Here is a 6,887-nt window from a genome sequence, read left to right as displayed (position 1 = left end):
CACATGTATGTAATAAGTTGGTGAAATCCCTCAATATGTAAACGTTTGAATCCTCAAAGTAGTCATTTATGCAGCTATAAGATACATGTGCTACTCATTAATCAACAAAAGTTGAAACAAACCAGATAAAGAATCATGAATACCTATTCGAACGTTCGAAAATAAATGCTCATATTGATGATATATCAGTCCACATATTATATAAACCTATCTTTCGTCACGGAAAGAGGCGGTGGAGATCATGTTGTCGTTTACTTTGACGTTTTTCATGTTTTGCAAGCACAACTTGTTTTCGAATCTATCCATAACAAGAACACATAGTACTATAACAAAAAAGTTTGCAAAAAATACAGCCGCCCACGTAGGGACTCGAACCCTAGACCCTCAGATTAAAAGTCTGATGCTCTACCGACTGAGCTACGCAGGCTACTTAGAGAACACTCCCAAATTTTGCACATTTATAATTAACAGTTTCTCTCAAAACTTTTTGTTATACCACAGAATAGTTGATATAAAAGACCAGATTTATTTTACAAGTCTACTTAATACGATACGATTCTATTGTTTTATTTGACCCGTTTGCATCGAAATTAAAAGAAAATCAAAACTTATGATCGATGCTTTTCTATATAAATACCATGCAGCTGTGTCCATCGTCAGCTGCTAATAAAATTGCAATCAGACGACATTGTAGAGTCGTTCAAACTTAGGTATAGGGATCACACCTATAACATGTATAAACAAATGATGTCTAGAACAGAAACGATATCAATCCACCTCAAAGGAGCAAAAATTACAATCGCCCACGTAGGGACTCGAACCCTAGACCCTCAGATTAAAAGTCTGATGCTCTACCGACTGAGCTACGCAGGCTGACGATAATGTTTAGAAAACAATATAGTTTATACCTTTCATTTAGCATATAGATAATGTACGGTAAGCATATATATAATGTACGGTACAACTTCGTTAACAGAGTCATTTCAAATTTATAGAAATTTTAAGACAGATCAACTTATTTACAACTGTTCTGCTCTCAATTTGCTTTATGATATAGACTTCTCACACAAGGAAATCCCGAAATTGCTATTATTATTCTGGGAAACGTAGGTTTGCCTGGCCTGAAACGAATTAAGAACACTAAATCAAATTTCTCTTAGTCAAAATGCAGGTCAAGAACATAACGTTAGTGAAAAAAAGTCTTGAAGAATTTGCTTTTTAGCGGGAATATCGTTTTCTGATGCAACGCGTGTGATTGGTTGCACTCTATATAGTTAAAAGTCATAACTGTATCTCATGAGCAGAGTGGCGCAGTGGAAGCGTGCTGGGCCCATAACCCAGAGGTCCGTGGATCGAAACCACGCTCTGCTAATTATTTTTTCTCATTGACGAAAATCTTTTTTCAGGCGACTGTCAGGAAATGATGACAAACGAAATTAATGTCAAAATAAAGTTGATCGTAAAACTATGACTCTATCCTGAAAAATCAACTAATTCAGTATGAAAAATATCACATGTATGTAATAAGTTGGTGAAATCCCTCAATATGTAAACGTTTGAATCCTCAAAGTAGTCATTTATGCAGCTATAAGATACATGTGCTACTCATTAATCAACAAAAGTTGAAACAAACCAGATAAAGAATCATGAATACCTATTCGAACGTTCGAAAATAAATGCTCATATTGATGATATATCAGTCCACATATTATATAAACCTATCTTTCGTCACGGAAAGAGGCGGTGGAGATCATGTTGTCGTTTACTTTGACGTTTTTCATGTTTTGCAAGCACAACTTGTTTTCGAATCTATCCATAACAAGAACACATAGTACTATAACAAAAAAGTTTGCAAAAAATACAGCCGCCCACGTAGGGACTCGAACCCTAGACCCTCAGATTAAAAGTCTGATGCTCTACCGACTGAGCTACGCAGGCTACTTAGAGAACACTCCCAAATTTTGCACATTTATAATTAACAGTTTCTCTCAAAACTTTTTGTTATACCACAGAATAGTTGATATAAAAGACCAGATTTATTTTACAAGTCTACTTAATACGATACGATTCTATTGTTTTATTTGACCCGTTTGCATCGAAATTAAAAGAAAATCAAAACTTATGATCGATGCTTTTCTATATAAATACCATGCAGCTGTGTCCATCGTCAGCTGCTAATAAAATTGCAATCAGACGACATTGTAGAGTCGTTCAAACTTAGGTATAGGGATCACACCTATAACATGTATAAACAAATGATGTCTAGAACAGAAACGATATCAATCCACCTCAAAGGAGCAAAAATTACAATCGCCCACGTAGGGACTCGAACCCTAGACCCTCAGATTAAAAGTCTGATGCTCTACCGACTGAGCTACGCAGGCTGACGATAATGTTTAGAAAACAATATAGTTTATACCTTTCATTTAGCATATAGATAATGTACGGTAAGCATATATATAATGTACGGTACAACTTCGTTAACAGAGTCATTTCAAATTTATAGAAATTTTAAGACAGATCAACTTATTTACAACTGTTCTGCTCTCAATTTGCTTTATGATATAGACTTCTCACACAAGGAAATCCCGAAATTGCTATTATTATTCTGGGAAACGTAGGTTTGCCTGGCCTGAAACGAATTAAGAACACTAAATCAAATTTCTCTTAGTCAAAATGCAGGTCAAGAACATAACGTTAGTGAAAAAAAGTCTTGAAGAATTTGCTTTTTAGCGGGAATATCGTTTTCTGATGCAACGCGTGTGATTGGTTGCACTCTATATAGTTAAAAGTCATAACTGTATCTCATGAGCAGAGTGGCGCAGTGGAAGCGTGCTGGGCCCATAACCCAGAGGTCCGTGGATCGAAACCACGCTCTGCTAATTATTTTTTCTCATTGACGAAAATCTTTTTTCAGGCGACTGTCAGGAAATGATGACAAACGAAATTAATGTCAAAATAAAGTTGATCGTAAAACTATGACTCTATCCTGAAAAATCAACTAATTCAGTATGAAAAATATCACATGTATGTAATAAGTTGGTGAAATCCCTCAATATGTAAACGTTTGAATCCTCAAAGTAGTCATTTATGCAGCTATAAGATACATGTGCTACTCATTAATCAACAAAAGTTGAAACAAACCAGATAAAGAATCATGAATACCTATTCGAACGTTCGAAAATAAATGCTCATATTGATGATATATCAGTCCACATATTATATAAACCTATCTTTCGTCACGGAAAGAGGCGGTGGAGATCATGTTGTCGTTTACTTTGACGTTTTTCATGTTTTGCAAGCACAACTTGTTTTCGAATCTATCCATAACAAGAACACATAGTACTATAACAAAAAAGTTTGCAAAAAATACAGCCGCCCACGTAGGGACTCGAACCCTAGACCCTCAGATTAAAAGTCTGATGCTCTACCGACTGAGCTACGCAGGCTACTTAGAGAACACTCCCAAATTTTGCACATTTATAATTAACAGTTTCTCTCAAAACTTTTTGTTATACCACAGAATAGTTGATATAAAAGACCAGATTTATTTTACAAGTCTACTTAATACGATACGATTCTATTGTTTTATTTGACCCGTTTGCATCGAAATTAAAAGAAAATCAAAACTTATGATCGATGCTTTTCTATATAAATACCATGCAGCTGTGTCCATCGTCAGCTGCTAATAAAATTGCAATCAGACGACATTGTAGAGTCGTTCAAACTTAGGTATAGGGATCACACCTATAACATGTATAAACAAATGATGTCTAGAACAGAAACGATATCAATCCACCTCAAAGGAGCAAAAATTACAATCGCCCACGTAGGGACTCGAACCCTAGACCCTCAGATTAAAAGTCTGATGCTCTACCGACTGAGCTACGCAGGCTGACGATAATGTTTAGAAAACAATATAGTTTATACCTTTCATTTAGCATATAGATAATGTACGGTAAGCATATATATAATGTACGGTACAACTTCGTTAACAGAGTCATTTCAAATTTATAGAAATTTTAAGACAGATCAACTTATTTACAACTGTTCTGCTCTCAATTTGCTTTATGATATAGACTTCTCACACAAGGAAATCCCGAAATTGCTATTATTATTCTGGGAAACGTAGGTTTGCCTGGCCTGAAACGAATTAAGAACACTAAATCAAATTTCTCTTAGTCAAAATGCAGGTCAAGAACATAACGTTAGTGAAAAAAAGTCTTGAAGAATTTGCTTTTTAGCGGGAATATCGTTTTCTGATGCAACGCGTGTGATTGGTTGCACTCTATATAGTTAAAAGTCATACTGTATCTCATGAGCAGAGTGGCGCAGTGGAAGCGTGCTGGGCCCATAACCCAGAGGTCCGTGGATCGAAACCACGCTCTGCTAATTATTTTTTCTCCATTGACGAAAATCTTTTTTCAGGCGACTGTCAGGAAATGATGACAAACGAAATTAATGTCAAAATAAAGTTGATCGTAAAACTATGACTCTATCCTGAAAATCAACTAATTCAGTATGAAAAATATCACATGTATGTAATAAGTTGGTGAAATCCCTCAATATGTAAACGTTTGAATCCTCAAAGTAGTCATTTATGCAGCTATAAGATACATGTGCTACTCATTAATCAACAAAAGTTGAAACAAACCAGATAAAGAATCATGAATACCTATTCGAACGTTCGAAAATAAATGCTCATATTGATGATATATCAGTCCACATATTATATAAACCTATCTTTCGTCACGGAAAGAGGCGGTGGAGATCATGTTGTCGTTTACTTTGACGTTTTTCATGTTTTGCAAGCACAACTTGTTTTCGAATCTATCCATAACAAGAACACATAGTACTATAACAAAAAAGTTTGCAAAAAATACAGCCGCCCACGTAGGGACTCGAACCCTAGACCCTCAGATTAAAAGTCTGATGCTCTACCGACTGAGCTACGCAGGCTACTTAGAGAACACTCCCAAATTTTGCACATTTATAATTAACAGTTTCTCTCAAAACTTTTTGTTATACCACAGAATAGTTGATATAAAAGACCAGATTTATTTACAAGTCTACTTAATACGATACGATTCTATTGTTTTATTTGACCCGTTTGCATCGAAATTAAAAGAAAATCAAAACTTATGATCGATGCTTTTCTATATAAATACCATGCAGCTGTGTCCATCGTCAGCTGCTAATAAAATTGCAATCAGACGACATTGTAGAGTCGTTCAAACTTAGGTATAGGGATCACACCCTATAACATGTATAAACAAATGATGTCTAGAACAGAAACGATATCAATCCACCTCAAAGGAGCAAAAATTACAATCGCCCCGTAGGGACTCGAACCCTAGACCCTCAGATTAAAAGTCTGATGCTCTACCGACTGAGCTACGCAGGCTGACGATAATGTTTAGAAAACAATATAGTTTATACCTTTCATTTAGCATATAGATAATGTACGGTAAGCATATATATAATGTACGGTACAACTTCGTTAACAGAGTCATTTCAAATTTATAGAAATTTTAAGACAGATCAACTTATTTACAACTGTTCTGCTCTCAATTTGCTTTATGATATAGACTTCTCACACAAGGAAATCCCGAAATTGCTATTATTATTCTGGGAAACGTAGGTTTGCCTGGCCTGAAACGAATTAAGAACACTAAATCAAATTTCTCTTAGTCAAAATGCAGGTCAAGAACATAACGTTAGTGAAAAAAAGTCTTTGAAGAATTTGCTTTTAGCGGGAATATCGTTTTCTGATGCAACGCGTGTGATTGGTTGCACTCTATATAGTTAAAAGTCATAACTGTATCTCATGAGCAGAGTGGCGCAGTGGAAGCGTGCTGGGCCCATAACCCAGAGGTCCGTGGATCGAAACCACGCTCTGCTAATTATTTTTTCTCATTGACGAAAATCTTTTTTCAGGCGACTGTCAGGAATGATGACAAACGAAATTAATGTCAAAATAAAGTTGATCGTAAAACTATGACTCTATCCTGAAAAATCAACTAATTCAGTATGAAAAATATCACATGTATGTAATAAGTTGGTGAAATCCCTCAATATGTAAACGTTTGAATTCCTCAAGTACGTCATTTATGCAGCTATAAGATACATGTGCTACTCATTAATCAACAAAAGTTGAAACAAACCAGATAAAGAATCATGAATACCTATTAGAACGTTCGAACATAAATGCTCATACTGATGATATATCAGTCACACATATTATATAAACTATCTTTCGTCACGGAAAGAGGCGGTGGAGATCATGTTGTCGTTTACTTTGACGTTTTCATGTTTTGCAAGCACAACTTGTTTTCGAATCTATCCATAACAAGAACACATAGTACTATAACAAAAAAGTTTGCAAAAAATACAGCCGCCCACGTAGGGACTCGAACCCTAGACCCTCAGATTAAAAGTCTGATGCTCTACCGACTGAGCTACGCAGGCTACTTAGAGAACACTCCCTAAATTTTGCACATTTATAATTAACAGTTTCTCTCAAAACTTTTTGTTATACCACAGAATAGTTGATATAAAAGACCAGATTTATTTTACAAGTCTACTTAATACGATACGATTCTATTGTTTTATTTGACCCGTTTGCATCGAAATTTAAAAGAAAATCAAAACTTATGATCGATGCCTTTTCTATATAAATACCATGCAGCTGTGTCCATCGTCAGCTGCTAATAAAATTGCAATCAGACGACATTGTAGAGTCGTTCAACTTAGGTATAGGGATCACACCTATAACATGTATAAACAAATGATGTCTAGAACAGAAACGATATCAATCCACCTCAAAGGAGCAAAAATACAATCGCCCACGTAGGGACTCGAACCCTAGGCCCTCAGATTAAACTAAG

The sequence above is a fragment of the Mytilus trossulus genome, chromosome 10 (genome assembly GCF_036588685.1).
Source record: "Mytilus trossulus isolate FHL-02 chromosome 10, PNRI_Mtr1.1.1.hap1, whole genome shotgun sequence".
Taxonomy (NCBI): Eukaryota; Metazoa; Mollusca; class Bivalvia; order Mytilida; family Mytilidae; genus Mytilus; species Mytilus trossulus.
The sequence above is the reverse complement of the archived record's forward strand: the minus strand, read 5'-3'. Positions refer to the sequence as shown.